Source organism: Phocoena sinus, chromosome 12 (assembly GCF_008692025.1).
Source record: "Phocoena sinus isolate mPhoSin1 chromosome 12, mPhoSin1.pri, whole genome shotgun sequence".
Taxonomy (NCBI): Eukaryota; Metazoa; Chordata; class Mammalia; order Artiodactyla; family Phocoenidae; genus Phocoena; species Phocoena sinus.
The window spans coordinates 906,362-926,116 of NC_045774.1; positions in this window are offsets into that span (position 1 = coordinate 906,362).

Genomic DNA, 19,755 nt, shown 5'->3' on the forward strand with positions numbered 1-19,755 from the left:
TTTTAAAGATGGATATGAGAAACGAAGATAAGGTTTTACGCGTGCAATGCTAACCCTTTTTTCAAACAACCTGAACCTTAAGGAGTCACTTTTTTTAATGAAAAAGCAACCTTAAGCCACAAATCTCATGCGTTTTTGAGCAAGTGTTCTTTTAAACTCCATAACTGGGAAATACAGCAGTGTCTTTTCTGCTGAGTAATTTTCAAAAAGCATTAGTAGAAGGTGCGCTGAAAATGCCCCTTAAGTAAAAGAATAAAGGTGCTGTCGTTTTTCACAGCTCCTCTCGTCCTCGCCTCCATTCATCCCGTCTGGACTGGAATTGTGCGCTTTACCCTCCGCCTCATAGCCCCCCATCCCTACCCGCCCTGTGCGGGTCTTAGAGTCATGGGCAGGACTGACCTCTGCTGGCACCGTAGTAGCATCTGCCCACGTGCCCCCCGACGTGGACGGGGAGGGTGACCAGTCACCTCTCGGCACAGGATCGGGCCCACGGTGACTGCACCCGGAACACAGGCCCGGGAGGCTCAGGGCTCTGGCAGGTGGCCCGTGTCCAGCAATGCTCACCACTGGGTGGCCGTCCTGTGGGTGGGAAGTGTCGCAGGCACCACGGCCACTCTTGGTTACCGCATGCTTCCAGCTTCTCGGTGACTCCTGCCAGCACGTGGCCAAAGACCCCAGGGCGGACGTGCTGAGGACCAGAGCCCTGCGGGTCGGCGTGTGTACAGACTCAGCAGGATAGTAAGCGGGGTGCGCTTAGGGCAGCACCCGGCAGACAGTGGTCACTTAGTGAGTGGCGGGAGACCGCGGTCACTCCTCACCAATGACAAACCTCTGGGCCCACTTCTGTTGAATGTGTGCTTTGTTCTAGGTGCTCAGAATTTATCAGTTAAAAAAATAGGGCTTCCCTGGTGGTGCAGTGGTTGAGAATCTGCCTGCTAATGCAGGGGACACAGGTTTGAGCCCTGTTCTGGAAGGATCCCACATGCCGCGGAGCTGCTAAGCCCGTGAGCCACAACTACTGAGCCTGCGCGTCTGGAGCCTGTGCTCCGCAACGGAAGAGGCCGCGATAGTGAGAGGCCCGCGCACTGCAATGAAGAGTGGCCCCTGCTCGCCACAACTAGAGAAAGCCCTCACACAGAAATGAAGACCCAACACAGCAAAAATAAATAAATTAATTAATAAACTCCTACCCCCAACATCTTAAAAACAATAAAAAAATTAAAAAAAAATATATATCCTTGGGCAGCCTACATTCTACAAGCAGAAACAGCCAATAAAGAGGGACCTAAGTAAGCCAATTGCACAGTATGTTAGAGGCCAGCATGCTCTGGGGACACCCTCCCACGGGGAGGGTGAGAGAGAGTTCATGGAGGTGCTGGGAGAGGTCCCGGTGGATGTCTGGGGGAGGGGAGCTGGGATGGAGGAGACAGGCCTGATCACACAGAGTCTAGGTGCTGCTGGTAAGGTCAACAAAGGCTAAGACAGAAAGTGGCCACTGATTAGCGTGGCTGGACACTGGGGCCAGGAGAGGGGCGAGTTCAGTGGGTGGTGAGGATGGAGGTCTGGGCGGGGAGGGGAGGCCCTGGGGAACGAGAGTGCAGAGCCCATCAAGGAGCTCAGCTACAAAGGGAGCTGGCAGGAGTGTGGCCCAAAGAAGGGCTCTGCTAGGCTTGTTTTGATTGTGTTTAACTGGGGCAGACACCAGCGTGTGCTCTTGCTGACGGAAAAATCCCGTAAGAAAATAATGATGCTGGAAGAACAAGCAGAGCTCTGCTGGAGGAAAGCTATCGAGTGGGCGGGATGGACGGCGTCCAGGACATCTGCTCAGGAGAGAGACAAGGACAGGTCCTCAGAGTTCCCAGGCGCCGACGCTGGGGGTGAGCGGGAAGGACGGCAGGAGCCTGTGGGGACTTGCTTCTGAGAACCAGAGAATGTTCCAGGGAGCTGAGCGTGGGGATGAGGACAGAGGAGGTGGAGGCCGAGGAGAAGGGGGGCAGGAGGTGGTGACCGAGGCCCTGGGGGTGAAAAGACCAGGCCAGGAGAGCAGGCTGAGGGGCCCGGAGGTCCCTGCATCGTCCTGGGAACTCCTCCACCAGTGAGCGTCAGCTGCATAATTGCAGACACGGAGTTGGAAGAGCGTGTGATCTGATCAGAGTCCTGTCCACAAAGCAGGGAGTTCCCCAAAGGCTGGGATGTCAAGAAAGGAGGAGTTTTATGGAATCTAAACGGAGTGAGGGAGGGAAGCTGGACATAGAGAGATAAGGGACTGACCCTCAAAAGGTGAAAGGTCAAAGGATTAGAGCTCTCAGTGAGACCAAAGGATGGTTGGCGTCCCTTGCCAGAGGGAAGGAGCTGGAAGGACAGAGCAGACAGTCAGTGTGTGGGGCGCAGAGACTGCAGCTCTGAGGGGCTGTAGTGGCCTTGCAAGGGAGTGCAGAGGTGGCCGGGGGACCAGACGCTGGGTTCAAGGAACCGACGGCCAGGCTGTTAGGAAAATGGTGTACGTGGATCGTGAAGCCACTGAAACGTATGTGAATCAATGTTGGACGGTCATGTGGGTTGTTGCTATTTCTAGTTTGTTTCAACAGGAATGAAATTCCTCTTCCCTCCCAGTGAGTCTTACAGGGTCTCAGTGTGGAAGGTGGGCTGGTCCCAAAGATCAACCCCTGTTATAGCTGGATTGTGTCTCCCTGAAATTCACAGGTTCAAGCTCTAACCCCCGTACAGGTTCAAGCTCTAACCCCCGTGACTCTATTTGGATATAAGGCCTTTAAGGAGGTGAAGTTAAATGAGGTCATAAGGGTGGGGCCCTGATCCAGTAGGACCGGTGTCCTTACATGAAGAGCAAGAGAAACCAGAGCTCTCTCTCTTTTCATATATGCACAGAAGAAAGGCCATGGGAGGGCCATCCACAAGCCAGGAAGAAAGTCCTCCCCCAAACCAACCTGCTGGCCCTTTGATCTTGGATGTCCAGCCTCCAGGATGCCTGTTGTTTAAGCCCCGGGTCTGCGAGGTTTGTTAAGGTGGCCTCTCTTATCATCGATTTCAGGGCCACAGCCTGGATTCTCCGTTCAGTTTGGGTGATTGATTACTCTGAGTCTATAGCTCAGACTACAATGTTCAGCTGGCCTTGGGTTTGGAAGAGGGAAATCCTCAGATTTCTCCCTCAAACAATCAATCACTCTCAGCTCCCTGGACCCGACAGTGTGAGGCATCCTATACCTTCTCCAGCCGATGACACAGGAAGAGCTGTGATCCCACTGCTGCCCAGAGCTGGCACACGGCAGCACCACCCACTCTAGCTCCGTATGGACCAGGGCTGGATCTGCAACCCGGTCCTCCCTTACCCAGCCTGTGACTTTGGGGAATATTACCTCTCTCTCAGTCTTAGGATCTGGGAAATAGAAGTGCCTGCCTCATTACGGGCAATGGATGAGATTGTGGGCATGACTTCTTGTCACATCCAGGGTCTCGAGCATTGCAAACCCTTGTCCAGTTGGGATACAGGTTTAGCCGGGGTGTCAAGGACACCAAAATGCAGATTCCCAGGCAAAGCAAACGGTTAGTTCTTTTTTTTCACGTCATTCTCCCCAGAAAGACAGCTGGTCCCGAGCGGGTGGGCAGCTCTGCTTTAGCAGGTCCTCAGGGTGCCAGGGTGCTCACTGCTCGGACACCCTCCTGCGTATCGTCCTCAAAGCTGCTCATCAGCCAGGTGTCTGAATCCTGGTTCCTGGAGGAAGAGTCGGCCTGAACCCAGAGGCAGAGGGCAAGCGTGTCCCTGTGAAGCGTGTGGATGCCACACACGCTTCTGCTCCAATCTCCCTCTGGAAGAGACCAGTCAATGGTCCCACGCAGCTTCCAGGGGGGCTGTGAGGGGGGCAGGTGTGGCCCCATCTCTGCTAAATCCTGGTAGAGGAGCAGAGGGGAAGAGTCCCTTCGCAACAAGGAAGGGGGGATACTCGGGAGCAATCTTCAGCGACGGTCACATACTCTCCTCATGAGACGATTCACTGGGATACTTCCAAAAACACAAGCTTATTTTCCACAAAACCTTTCTTCCCTTGGAGAATGACTCAGACACGCTCTCCTGGGGAGACAGTGCTGTGGGTGGTGGTCTGTTCCTGCTGTGATTTTACAAATATCTGCAGGAGACAGTGGGGCTGGCAGATCGCTCCTCTGGGATACGCAATAGCGGGAAGAGTGCTGAAGGAAAGGGCAAGACGAGGGCCCAGGGCCTCATCTCCTGGCTACACTATGGATTCTGGGAGATGCACAGACTTCAGGGAAAGCTGATCAGTACTGCTGGAAATTTTTTTCAAAAAATAAATTAGGGCTTCCCTGGTGGAGCAGTGGTTGGGAGTCCGCCTGCAGATGCAGGGGACACGGGTTTGTGCCCCGGTCCGGGAAGATCCCACGTGCCGCGGAGTGGCTGGGCCCGCGCGCCATGGCCCGTGAGTCTGCGCGTCCGGAGCCTGTGCTCCGCAACGGGAGAGGCCACAACAGTGAGAGGCCTGCGTACTGCAAAAAAAAAAAATAAAAAATAAAAAATAAAATAAATAAATAAAAAATAAATTAATGTTGATTGCTGAACAACTTCCAAACTTTGGTTTCACAATTCAGCTCAGAGTTTCCAGGACCCATGATTAGAATTTGGCGTATTTCTCTCTTTGAAAACTTGCATGGGTCACGTATTCCTTACAGCATACAGAAGGGGGACGAGTCTCCTCCCACTGCCTTTCCCAAGCTGACTGATTACTGGGGCTTTAACAGTGTCGGTGAGCCTGGGGGGGACCTAGAACATTCTGTACCTACTGACCCCCGGGCCTTGTTCAGCTACAGTCTGCAAACTCCTGCAAGCCCATAGAGAATGAAGAATCCCCAGCATCTTCCCTGGCTTATTAATAAAAATCCTAGCCACTTGTCATGTGAGCATGGCTTTGCTGAATAATCTGTCATCCATGGAGGCTCCACAAGGAAAGTTCCAGGCTGCCCTTACGAAAGGGTCAGCAGAGTCATCACTTTGGTTTACCACTGGGTTTGGAATGCTAAAAACTAACGTTCTCTTTTAGAATGTGATATTTTTAAAATTTATTTATTTATTTTTGGCTGTGTTGGGTCTTCGTTGCTGCACGTGGTCTTTCTCTAGTTGTGGTGCGTGAGCTTCTCACGGTGGTGGCTCCTCTTGTTGCGGAGCATGGGCTTTAGGCGCCCGGGCTTCAGTAGTTGCAGCACGCAGCCTCAATAGTTGTGGCACGCAGGCTCAATAGTTGTGGCACACAGGCTTAGTTGCTCCGCGGCATGTGGGATCTTCCCAGACCAGGGCTCGAACACATGTCCCCTGCATTGACAGGTGGATTCTTAACCACTGTGCCACCAGGGAAGTCCCTTAGATTGTGATTTTAAGAGTCCACCATCTGTGTTTGAGTTTATGTAGCTTCACACCGTTAAAGCTGATGGCTGTGTTTCTCTCCTTTCTTCTTGGAGGTCCAGAGAGGGTCCGCTGGGAGCAGGGCTGTTTGAACCCATGGCTCAGTGGACGCCTGCCCTCTGCTCTCCGGCGGCTGCCACGTTGCTGGAACTCTTGGCAGGAGGAGGTTGAAACCCCCAACTTCTGGTGCTGGTCCCAGAGAGGCAGGAAGTCTTTTTTATTTTCTTAACAGACAAAAATTCTTTAACTCCAGAATGATTTCCAGGAATTACACTATGAGAACTTAATATGTGAGACATTCTTTTCTTTTTAAAAAAACAAAATAAAAGCAGAAGAAACCAGACTGAACACACCACACGTGGCCACGTTCCACTTTGTAACAAAAAGTGAATGTTTCCCCTTGTCTCAGAGGGATCGTCAGGGGAGTAGCTGTTCCTCCCGGGAGACCCTAGGGGCCAGTGGGCCGGAGGCTGTGGTCTCTCATCCTGCTTCCTTCCCTGAGGTCCCGAGCATTCTCACGACCCACGTGGGGTCCCTTCCCCTTGCTCGGTAAAATTAGGGAAAGGCTCAGAAAGGCCTCCAGACTCTGGGGCGAGGCTCCGGTGATGGTTGGATGGAGAGTAGACTGGGCCTGGCAGGCGTCTCCACAGGAGACTGAGAAGGAGGCGGGACCTTGGTGCCCACAAGAAATCTGACACAGCCCTGTGCACACTGATGGTGGCACCGAGGGCGTGGTGGGCAGCTCCCTCTGTCCGTTTGGGCATCGTGCCTGGCAGGGTGGTTCCACCCAGCGTCCCTTGCAAGCTGCAGCCAGGGTGCTGGCAGAGGCCGCAGTCAGACCTGGTTGGACTGGAGGCCTGGGCTCCACGTGCATACGCAGTGGTGAGAAGCCCTCAGCTCTTGGCCTCGTGGCCTCTCACAGAACTGCCTTGCGGCATGGCGGCCACTTCCCAGCAAGTCATCCAAGAGCCAGACTGACTGAGACCCAAGCCCGGGCCTCAGGGGCGGCTGCCATCTGTGCTTCTGTCTGCTGGTCATACAGACCCAGCCGGGAATCGGGGGGAAGGGCAAGAATGTGGGGGCCAGCACCTTTGCAGGGCCCTTGGGAACTGACTGTCACCCTGGGCCACCCTTTCCTGCGCCAGTGATGGGCCAGGAGCCTCTGGGGTGTGACATGAGCTGTGGGGAGTGTGTGTTCACATCGTCGTGGGAATCTGCTGTGGAGACCGAAGACTGAGCCGTAGACAGTGGGTCGTTCCCGACAGCAGACAGACGTGTTGCTACTCCCCTCATTGTAAAGCAAAGCCAAATAAGCCCAGGTACACTCGGCCACTTTCCCTGTCTCCTGGGTCACTGCTGCTTTACTCTCCTTCCAGCAAATCCCTGGGGATGGTCGCCTGTGCTGAGGTCCCAGATTCTCTCCCTGGCACCCCTACTGGATTGAGACCCTTCCTGGCAAGGTCGCCACACACCATTAACCTGCCTGTTCCTCTCCATCCCCACCCATGTGGCTCCTTAGCAGACCTGGCCTGAGGGGTCACCTCTTCGGCACATCACCATCTGCACCCCCTGACTGGCACTCGCCCCAGGCACTCGTCTTTCTTCATCACCTGTGTGTGTCCTTCTTCCCTGACCTCTTAGTACAGAGGCCACCTAAGACTTGCTTCTCAGCCATGCCTCTTCTCCGCCCATGTGGCTTTAAACACCTTCCTCATGTCACTGACTCTGGGATATAAATCTCAGGTTAAGACCCCTCCACTAACCCCGAACTCACGTGCCATCTGTGTCTGCCGACTCCTTGTGCACGGACATCTAACAGACCCTAGCGATTTCACACGTTCTCCTCAGATACTGCTTCACCCACGGCCCCCATCTCTGGGGATGACAGACCCATCCTTCTGTTGTGGACACCTTGACATGTCCCGCGAGGCTTCATGCCACCCCTCACGTCCAGTCCATGATCCAGACGCAACATCATCTCATTGTTCCTTCCTGACCGCCCTGGGCTGTCCACTGCCATCGCCCTCCTGGACGCTTCAGGAACTTGTTTCCATCCTCCTTCTGGACAGAGCGGTAAAACCCAGGCCCTCGCTTGCTTCTCTGCCTGATCTTCCCTTGCTCTTCTCTTCTGTTGGAGCAGGAAGGCCCTACAAAGGCTCACGAGGGCCTCACCTTCCCTGTCTGCTCTGATGCAACCGCCCTGGCTTCCTGACTCTTCCCCAGACAGTCAGAGACGCTCTTGACTTAGGACCTCTGCGCTGTACCCCCTGCTCCTGGAATCCTCTCACCTAAGACAAATGCACGGCCAATTTCCTCACTCCTCCAAGTTCTGTGCACATGTCACTCTTCACCAGACCTCATGTTTTAAGCTTCCATCTGCCCTCCTCCACTCCCGCCGTCCTGCCCACCCCTCATTGGTGTCACTTTAGTCATCCTCTGACACGCTTCACCGTTCACTGTTCACTGTGTCTGAGTTTTATCATCTCTCCCTTCCTCCTCCTTTAGGGTACAAGTTTCCACGAGGAAGGGTGTGTTTGTTTCTCTTTCTTCCCTCCTTGCTGTACCCCCCAGACCTATATTAGAGTCTGGCATACAGCAGGTGCTCAATTAATATTTGGTAAGTGAATTAATTCAGGTAAAGAGAAATATGATGCTTTAAGAAGCACCCTAATAGAGGCCTAAATGAGCTCATTTTACCAGTAAATGCCTGTTAGAGGAAGATTTAGATACTAAGATGCTTTAAAAAGGTTTCACTGGATTCTCCGGACTTTTAACTTCCTGTGACATCAACCTAGCAGAATGGACCAGCACACTCAGGATGAGTGGCCGACACACAGATTGACACTTTTGCTTTCACTTTGTAAGCATTTGACGTTAACATCTTTTTTGTTAAAAACACGTTTCCAAGAGAAGCTGGCAGAACTCTAAAAGCCCACCAACATCCACAACACACCGACCGCTCATTTGGGAGTCTGGAGGGGATGGAGTTCTGCATTAATCATGTTTCATCAGCAAACTCCAACCACCAGAGGGTGTCCCTGTAACCCCCCACCAGGCAGAGGAGCCTCGCGTCCAGAGTGGGTAATGCTGTACTCAAAAGAGCACATTATCCCCAACAGGCATCAGGGTCACTGTGGCCACTCGGGCCATTAACCAGAGAGGAGGGTTAGGTGCTGTGTGTGATACCTAGGCCTCCCCATGTATGGAAAACAGGGTAAACTGAGACGTTTTAGTAAAAGTGTAGTCTCTGATCATTGTGGTGCAACATTCAGTTGTAGGTTTCAGTGGATTTTTTGGTTTCCACAAAGATCTAAATTCTGTTAAACCACATGTTTGAAGATGATGTTTCTCATTATGTAGAAGAAACAGGCATTTATGGTTCTGACTTGTACAGAGATCCATAGAACACTGGTGAGCTCTCCACTCAGCTGGTAACGTTTCGCATTGCAATTGGACTTAGTGAAACGTCCGAGTTTATTCACAAATTCATTCTGAAAATAATGTTAGATTTTTATAAACTAAAACAATGTGTTTGTTTTCTGGCCCAAATTAAAATCCTTATTTCTGTCTCAGTGCCAATATGAGATTTATTCTTAAATTAAAGAAAATGATTTTTCATAATTAGATTGCCTGAGGCCCAATATTCATATGCCAACTCATAACAAATGGGTCAGATCTGAATCATCCTCAAATGTGCTAACACTTTCATTAAAATGCACAGAAATAGTTCAAGGTGTTGAAAAAAATATCAGAAAAACAGAACAATGAATTGATTTCCTGCTAATAAACGTATGTCTAAATAATCATCTTTACAACACTTTCTATTCGCAAAAATAACAACGAACACTAATTAAAAGCCTAATGTCCAACTAGGAGGACACCGGTAACAGTAAGAGTAAGTCTAGTGATTTTTTAGGTTTTCATCTGAGATTCACGTGAGGATATTTCATGGGCTATTTACCTAAAGTCAAACTAAAAAAATGACCAGTCACCAAGAGAAGTGAAAAGGGGGATTTCTGTTTTCATACTTTCATGTACTTCAGTAGTGAATTTATGGAGAGCAACTGAGACATCTAGAACTATGGAGATATTGGTCCCAGAGCTTTAAATCATTTCAATCCTTGCTAGGCTAAAGGTGATTTGTCACTATAAATTGGCTGCCAGAAGAAAATAAGTGCCTCTGGAGAATGATAACATTCTCCAAAGCTTCTATAATTTTTCACAAACTATAATCAACATTTAAACAAATTTACCAGGTATAGTAGAAAAAGAATTCAAATAGAAAAGAAGATTTTTTTAAAAGCAGGGAATATAAACAAATCCACTGTTAATTTAAATAAGAAAGTTATAAAAAATAAAGACCTTAAATAAACATAATTAATGTGTACAGGAAAACAGGTGATATTTTGAAGAACTACATGGAGAACTAAAATCCATAAATTAATATTATAGAATGAAAAATATAATAACTAGAACTAAGAACTCAATAGATGGATGTAACAGCAATGAGACAGGGTTGAAGAGAGGATTTTTTAACTGGAAGATAGGACACAGAAAATATCAAGAAACAGAGATATCCCCCAAAGTGGAAAATATATAGAAAGAGCCTAGGAGAAATAAAGAAAAGTCTAAAATGCATTAACTAAAGACCCAAGAGGGGAAGGGAAAGAAAATGTGACAAAAAATATTTAAAGAGCTAGTAGTCAAGTATTTCCTCAAAGTGATAAAATCCATCATTCCACAAATTCAAGAATTGCAAATATCAAGGAGGAGAGATAGAAAGAGGTCACACCTAGTTACATTACTGTAAAGATTTTGAAAGCTAAGGACAAAGAAAAAAAAACACATTCTTGGAGGACAACTAAAAGACACATCACCCTTAATGAGCAGCAATAAGACTGATAACTCTCTCTCTCTCTCTCACACACACACACACACACACACACACACACACATGCATGCTAGAAGACAGTGGAACACAATAATTAAAATGATGAAAGAAAACAATGGACAGTGAAAGTATTCTTCAAAAATGAAGGTAAAAATAATAATTTTTAGACAAACAAATATTTAGAGAATTTGACAGCAGCAAACCTTCACTAAAGGGTTATTTTAGGAAGATCTGCAGGCAGAAGGCAAATGGCCCCACAGAAATGCAAGATACTAAGAAGAGCACACGCACACAAATAAATACAGGGTTCTATTTAAGAATAATAATACAGTCCAGGTCTACAGAACACCTACATCTAACCTTATACTTAATGGTGAGAAACTCATATCTTTCCCATTAAGATCAGACACAAGGCAAGGATATACCCTATTACCATTCTTTTCTTATATTAAACTAGAAGCTCTAGCTAAATCAATAGAAAAGAAAAGAAAAGAAGAGAAGAGAAAGGAAAAGAAAAGAAAAGAAAAGGTATATAGACTGGGAAGAAAAAATAAAACTGCCTTTTTTCACAGATGACATGAGCTTCTATGTAGAAAATCCAAAAGAACAACAACAGCAATCAAAATCCTGGGATTAATAAATGATTATAGTGAGTTTGCAGGACACAGGGTTAATATAAAAAAGCCAGTTGCTTTCATATGTACCGGCAATGAATAAGTAGAATTTGACATTTAAAACATAATACTATTTATATTAGCACTCCCCCCAAGTGGAATGCTTACATATATATCTAGCAAATTATGGACAAGATTTATATAAGGAAAACTACAGAATTTAGATGAATGAAATCAAAGAACTAAATAAATGGAGAGAGACTTCAAGTTCATGGAAATAAAGCTCAATATTGTCAACACATTGTTTTTTTCCAACTTGATCTATAGATTCAACGTAATAACAATTATATGGACTTCAAAACACGTAGCTCTGAAAGCCAACAGGCTGTATCCACAAGACCCACCAGACAATAGCAAACAAAGAATCATTTGTTAATGGGCACAGAGGCCCTCACCATGGTTATCCCCCTAGGACTCAGCACAGAAGGAATAGGCAGAATCCCCCATCTCCTTCTCTTTCCCTGAAAGAGGTCCATCTGCAAACTTTCAAAGCTGCTGCCTGAGGGACAGGCTTCTAATTTAGCATACATCTAGGGGCTGGCTGCAATTCTCCCCAGAGACAGGGGAAACCAGTAGACACCTTACTCACCTTCTCCCTGTACCCCCTTCCAAGTCACCAGTAACTCCCTAGAAGGAATTTGTACACACATCTCTGCCCCAGGTTTTGTGCTATGGTCTGATGGACAGGATGCCTGGCTCTGACAGCCAATGGGGATTCCATTCATGAGTCCCACAGGCCTGTTGCAAACAAAGAAGTGGTTTGCCATGGGAGCAGGGACGCCTCCCTCCTATCCCCCACCCCACTCCCACAAACACAGCTATACATCAAAACCCAGTGCAGAGGAAGTAGGCAAAAACTCCCGCTTCCTGGCTTCTCTTTGGAAGGGGCATGACTGCATACTTTCCCAGCTAATGAGGACTGAGGGTCTGGCCTCCCCAGTCAGCCTGCATCTAGGTGCTGACTGTGACCCTCCCTTTTGGGCACTGGCAGATCTACTGGGAACAACTAAGAACAAAGAAGGTGGCCTGGAAAGTCACAGAGGTTTGAGAAACAGCCAGGAGCTCAGGCCAGGATGAAAGTCAAAGTTAATTACCTACATTATACCATTCTGCCAAGACTGGGAGAGATGGCTATTTTATTTAATGAGCAGATCAAGATAAGTGAATAAACAGAAGAATGTGTTCCAAATGAAAGAACAAGATAAATCTCCAGAAACAAACAATAAAATGGAGATAAGTCAATACCTGACAGAGTTCAGAATGATGGTCATAAAGATGCCCACTGTGGTCAGGAGCACAATGCATGAACAATGTGAGGATCTCAACAAAGAGATAGAACATATTAACAAGTACCAAACAGAAGTCACAGAGCTGAAGAGTAGAATAACTGAATTCAAAAATTCAATAGAGAGGTTCATAAAGGACTAGATGAAACAGAAGAAAGGATCAGCAAACTTAAAGACAGCTTAGTGGAACTCATCCAATCAAAGGGGCAAAAAGAAAAAGGAATAGAAACAAGAGAAGGTGGCTTAAGAGACTTATGGGACAATTTCAAGTGGACCAATATATGCATTTTAGAGGTCCCAGAAGGAGATGAGAGAGAAAAGGGGCATAAGGTTGTTAAAAGAAATAATGGCTAATGACTTCCTTAACCTAGGGATAGAGAACGACATTCAGATCCAGGAAGCCCAAAGATATCAAATAAGATAAATCCAAAGAGACCCAGACTGAGATACATTATAATTAAATTGTCAGAAGTTAAAGACAGGGAGAGAATCTTAAAGGCAGCAAGAAAAAGTGAACTGTTACATGCAAGAGAATCCCCATAAGAATATGACAAATTTTTTTAGCAAAAACTCTTCAGACCAGAAGGGAGTGGGATGATATATTTAAAGTGTTAAAAGAAAAAAAAAAAAAACCTGCCACCAAGAATAGACTGCCTGGCAAAGTTGCCCTTCAGAATTGAAAGAGAGATCAGGAGTTTTCCAGACAAAGGCTAAAGGGGTTTATCGCCACTAGACTAGCCTTATAAGAAATGTTAAAGGGACTTCTTCAAGCTGAAACAAAAGGATGCTGTTTGGTTAACAGAAAAGATATGAAAATATAAATCTCACTGGTGAAGTTTAAAAATCCTAGAAGAAAATATGGAGCTTAAGCTCCTTATGGTATTAATATTTTGGATTTGACACTAAAAGCAAAGGCAACAAAAGAAAAATAAACAAGTGAGACTACATGAAACTAAAATGCTTCTACTCAGCAAAGGAAACCATCAACAAAATGCAAAGGCAAAGTATGAAATGGCAGAAAGTATTTGCAAACTACATGTTTGATAAGAGGTTAAAATCCCAAATATGTGACATACTTTAAGAGTCAACCCTCAGCTCTTTCTCTTCAAACCCTCTGTACCTCTCTCCAGGCAACCTTATCTAAGCTTTATTTTCATTCCCAACCTCACTGACTCCCTATGTGTACATACATGTGACCTCTAAAAGGGCAGCTCTCCCCAGATGTCTAAAAGCAAATTCAGTGTGTCCAAAACTAAATCAGGACTTTCTCTACCCAAAATCATCCTTCTCTGTGATGGGCACCACCATCCATCGTGTTACCCCAACAAGAAATCCGATGCCTGTGTCTTCCTCTATCACTACTCTATACCCACTCAGCCACCAATTTTGGTTTTCCTTTTAAAGATCTCTTGTTTCAGTGCCCCATCTCCCCCCACCCCACCCCATCTCCGCTGTCCTGTGCTTGGAGACTAGCGGCTTCCTCTATGGTCTCCACATGTCTAATTTGCCTCCTATTAATTCATAATTTGCACCACATTCAAAATGCATGCAGGTCTGACCCGTCTCCTCGTCCTAATGCAAGTCAGTGGTTCACATTGAACAATGTGCCCAGCATCCATCTCCACTGAGGGGGCCCCACCTGCCCCTCAGACATAAGCCAGCGCCACCACCCATCCTGACTGTAGGTCAATTTCTTAGAAGGGTCATGCCTACTCCAGCCATAGGGCCTTTGCACATGCTGTCTCTTCCGCCTAGAACACTCTTCCTACTCTTCTCCACTCAATTAACTGCTTCTCATCTGAACCCAAACATCACTTCTCCACGTGCTATTTCTCTAACCTCCAAACTGGGCCCAGATCCTGATTCTGCATCACTTTCTGAGGAGTGATGACGTTATTGGATTAATGGTTCCCCATCTCTCCCACCCCTATCTCTCTTTCTGTTCTTCTGTCTCTGTCTCTCTCATCAAATTCTCCACCCAGGCAGGGATTATATCTGTACCTGATCACAGATGGATTCCAAACATAGTATTACACTTGGCCTATAGTACACACTGGGTACATTCTGGTTAAATAAATAAATAGAGGATGCTCCATATTTTCTAGGGTTAGGCAGAGGCTTTCTACCCAAAGTTCCCTCCACGGTCCACACTCACTTGTCTCAGTCCTGCATCTTTACTGTACCTCCCATGGGCCTTCACTCAGCCCTGATCTCATCTTAACACCTTTTTAAACCGGAAAAGCTATGAAAGGTTGGCCAAGGTGCACTCCAGTGCCATGGGCTGCTTTAGGGCTGGTCCCCATCCATTGCTTTATTTATTTATTTTTTTTTCTCCGTCCCTCCCACCCTCCCTATCCCACCCCTCCAGGCGGTCACAAAGCACCCAGCTGATCTCCCTGTGCTATGTGGCTGCTTCCCACTAGCTATCTACCTTACGTTTGGTAGTGTATATATGTCCATGCCTCTCTCTCGCTTTGTCACAGCTTACCCTTCCCCCTCCCCATATCCTCAAGTCCATTCTCTAGTAGGTCTGTGTCTTTATTCCTGTCCTCTCCCTAGGTTCTTCATGACATTTTTTTCTTAAATTCCATATGTATGTGTTAGCATACAGTATTTGTCTTTCTCTTTCTGACTTACTTCACTCTGTATGACAGACTCTAGGTCTATCTACCTCATTACAAATAGCTCAATTTCGTTTCTTTTTAAGGCTGAGTAATATTCCATTGTATATATGTGCCACATCTTCTTTATCCATTCATCCGATGATGGGCGCTTAGGTTGTTTCCATCTCCGGGCTATTGTAAATAGAGCTGCAATGAACATTTTGGTACATGACTCTTTTTGAATTATGGTTTTTTCAGGGTATATGCCCAGTAGTGGGAATGCTGGTCGTATGGTAGTAACATTGCTTTAGAAGCTGCTCTGCCAGAGTCCTGAATAAGGCTGCTCCTCAACTCGGCTTTCACCTTCTCCCTCCTCCTGTGGTCCTGCTGGCACTCACCCTCTGCTTTCTCTGTCCCCAAGGCCTAAGCTGCTTGGCACATACGAACCTGGAGAGATTGGGCTGGTTTTGAGAGAAGTGGTAGATGCTCTAAGACATTGCGGCTGACTGTCTGGAAGCTGCTGAGAGAGAACAAAAAAAGGGACATCACATGGCCTCAGGCCTGAGAACGTGGAGAGTTGGAAGGATGAGCACATCCCGCTGGACGTGCCAGGGAAACGGAGGCTCTGTCTGCACAGGAAGAATAAAAAGCTGTCGATTAGGAAAATGAACCTCAGCAGAGCCAAGCGACATGTGCTGTCGGTGTGGAAAAGGACTCAGGGACGTTTATGTAATGACTGTCATATTTCTGATGATGGTAAAAGCACGGAAAGCTGTAGGCTGTGTTGAAGACTTAATTTTGGAATCCTTTGACCACCTCTTCTCTAAATCTGAAATCCCTTTCCTTTTGGATTGTATCCAGAGAGAAACATCTACCGAGCTGCAGCATGTGCTGTCCTGACTCTTCACCAGGAAACCCAGACTCCCCCCTGTGGCCACGTGCACCGATGGTGGTCAATGCAGGAAATGAGGAAAGACAGGCCGCTCCTGCCATGGTGAATAATGTGTCTCTGTTACTTCATTTCTGAAGGAGGAAAATTATCCCTTTGTGTTTTGATGAAATAGATGATCCTTCCACTTTTATGGGAATGAAATAAACAATTCTGAGGCCAGTTGCTTTAAAAAAATCTCCTGTTTACATATCAGTTTCTGCCAGAGATGTTGAAGAAATGAGTTGCTGGCGGTGGTTTGGTTTCTCATCCCGGGCAGCCACACTGCATTCATTACATGGTCTGTGCTTCCTGAGGTGAGGAACCCCAGGGATCTGCTCTTGGTTCAACAGAAGGCGCACTTCCCTTCTTCAGAGAAAAGGCCTCCACGTCAGCACTGCACGGTGTGCAGAGTTACTCGGAAACCTGTGGATCACTGACCCTGGAGCAAAGCAAACGTTTGTCTTTATGGAGAATCTGCTATCAGATTTATGTTTGGAGACTACTTTTTCTTGTTTATGTCAGTGATTCTGAAGTATTTCAGAGACCACAACTGCCATGAAATACAAGCCTGGGATCTTTGCTCCTACCGATATAGCTTAAGATTTATTTCTTTATTCATGTTCCATGATTTTGTGTATCATTTAAAAATGGGATAAGCACAATGTATATTTTTAAAATGCTGATTATCTACTTATGCGGCTTAAAAAAAGCATCCAAGAGAGGTCTTATTCAGCATGACATCACCTCAGTCGAGGATTCCAGTCTCAGCCACATGCTATAGTGTGCTTTTATTCATTTATTGACAAACCATGCACAAATTCAGTTTTTAAATTAACGTATATTTATTCCCCCCCACATTTCTGAGCCCCACTGATTAAAAACACACAAATTATACTTGATAACTTTTATTTTCTCTCCACAGTACACAGCAGGAAAAAATGCAGAAATATTTCCTAAATTAAAATGTAATTCCATAGAGAGGCTGTTTCACCTCACAGGCGTTTATGACTAACATTCTAGGACTGCTTATACTTTATGTAAAAGTTTACATTTGTATTCAAAAATAGTTTTGTGGATTTGTGGAACTACAAAACTAGTATTTCTAGTTTCGTAGTTCTGTAGTTTTGTAGGTAGTGATGTTTGAAAACCTTGGAGTAAGAAAAAATACATACCAGCATGCTGGTTTGGGAAAAGGGGGTAAGGTGCATGCAAATATGATGAATTAGCTGGTTAATTAAACTCAGCCCACATGTACCACTTTATCTGCCTTCAGTGTGGGTTTGCTGATAGGGGTCACAACCTACACATGAACAGAAACATCATCACCTCCATCACCTCCATCATGATCAGCGCCCACCTGCCATTTAGGGGCCAGCAGCTGCTCCCTTTGTCAATGGGGTGATGCTCCTCAAGGCCTCTGAGAAGCAGTGTGCTTGGTGGGGCAGGAATTGCTGGTGGTCCAGGCCAATTTCAGATGAAGGCATTGACGTGTGAGATTTGCCATGGGTGATGGTCTATTTGGGAAGGTCTTTAGCTGGAAGATCCAAGTGGGTTATGAATGGGTTGTACACAGATTCCAGGGCAGCTCCTGCCTATTCTTTAAGGACTGACTCTCCTTATCTATTTGAGCCCCACCTGAGCCCTCCCTGCCTAGGTTAGGTAGGGCCCTCACTTACTCAAGCCCCACCTGCCGAGGTTAGGGCCCTTCTCTCTCTCTGTGGCCTCTCTAACATGTCTAGTCACGGCATGCCATGTGCTCTATTTTAATTCACTTCAGAAACTGTCTTTTACCCCTTTGCTCAGTTCTTCTGCAAGTGTCTTATACATAGTTGCAACAACAAACGCTTAAAAGGAGGAATAAATGGACGTCTGGGTAACTATTGCTGGGTAAATAATTATGCCAGGGATGGGCACATCCAGCATACTTACGCTCTGGTAACCCAGGGCTGGTAGAAATAGGATCAGACGTTGTCAGAGCATGCTGAGCTGCGTTTGTTGACTGTTTCTGAGCAATGAGTCCTTATGCTGTGCTGTCCACACGGGCTTGTGCTGAGCTTCTCACCCACTCACACCCTGTGACACCGCCCCACCGGCTCAGATGGCACTCGGGTCACCAAAGGAGGTGGGACTCTGCGAGAGGAGGTCCCGCTTGTCAGGGACAACTGGCTGGGTCACAACTCTTGATTTTGGACAAACGTTTGAATGTAAACAAGCTGGTCCCGGTGAGGGCACGGTGCGGGGTGGCCTTTCACAGGTCCTGATTCCTGAGCCTCCGCTTTAACTGCTCTTTCTCGTTGGGGTGCAATTGGGAACCACACAGAGGGTCACCTCGGCCTGTCCCAGGAGCAGGTGTTAGTTGTCACTTTAATTCTGCACAAAGAAGAGAAAGCTCAGCTGAAAGTCATGTGGAGTTATTCTCGAGTGACCCAATCGCATCGGCACCAGCCACGTCTCAGACATGGAAAGTACCAGAACCATTAGAGCAGTCACATAGGAAGCGGCACCTCTGATCCAACGTTCCCTTCTTACCCCAGCACCGAGGGGGCATCTAGCTCCTGGAAGAGAAGCCACAGGAGACAGACTTCGTGGGCTTGTGGCATCGGGGTCAGTGCGTGGCCTCTTGGGATGGGGTGTTTGGGCCAGAGTGACAGAAGGCGGGGTGTTGGGGGTGGAGATAGAAGGAGTCCCTGCCCTGTGCAGGATCCTGAACATCTGCACATGGAGACATGGTGGCCGACGTTTCCCCATTTGAGACCATCCCACACTGCAACTCTCTGTTAGGAAAGATGCCCCGCACGCCTGCCTGGGGTAGACCTAATAGGGGTTCAGAGCTCCCACTTCATGTGATTTCAGTTACTTATTTATTTATTTGGTCAATCAGCCTGGAATCTAGTGCTGCTTTTAACACCAGCAACATCATCACCGCCCCTGAGAGCTGGAAAACTGGTGGAATCAGCCAGAGTCTGCATGACCAACTCACCTCAGAGAAGGGGGCAACGTGGAGGACTCAGGCCAGATTACGGACGACTCTCCACCATTTAGTTTCCTGAATTTATTGTTTTACTTGCAGGCAGTAAGATTACCTTTTTCGGTGTACTGCTCTGTGAGCTCTGACAGGCACGAAGCCACGCACCCCTCACCACAGCCCAAGGATTTCCTCCTGCTGACACATCATACACAATCGACCCCCAGCCTAGAGAACTCCTGATTTTTTCTCCATTCCCAGCATTCTTTCTTTTTCAGAATGCCATAACACTGGAATCACACAGCCTAACCTTTTGACTTGGGCGTCTTTCACCTGCTGCAACACACATATTCACGCCTGCTGTTCATGTATCACTAATGCATTATTTTTTATTACTGAGTTGTATTCCATTCACCCATTTAAGAACATTTGAGTGGTTTCTAGATTTTAGTGGTCATAAATAAAGCTTCTATAAAAAATCATATCCAGGGTTTTGTATGACTGTAGGTTTTTATTCCTATACTGTAAATAGAAGTGACATGGCTGCACCATCTAAAAGTGTGTATTTAATTTTGTAAGAAAATGTCAGAATGTTTCCAGAGTGGCTGTACGTTTTATTTTCTCACCAGCAGTGTACAAGGGTTCTAGGGTGTAGGTTTGTTTCTGATCTATGCATTTCCTATAACACAGTCTCCTGCCCAGCCCTGGACGGTGTACGCATGTGTCTGAGCGTTTGCTGTCCTGATGGGCGTGTGGTGTATCTCATGGTACTTTGAATCTGTGTTTCCCTACTGACCAATAAAATGTAACATCTTGTCATGTCTTATTTCCTACCTGTCTATCTTCTGCAGTGAAGCCTCTGTTTAAATCATTCAACAACTTTTTAATGGGTTTGTTTGTTCTCTCATTGTCGAGTTTAGAGAGTATTTTTATATATTATGTATATAAGTCCTTCGTCATATAAATGATTTGCAGAT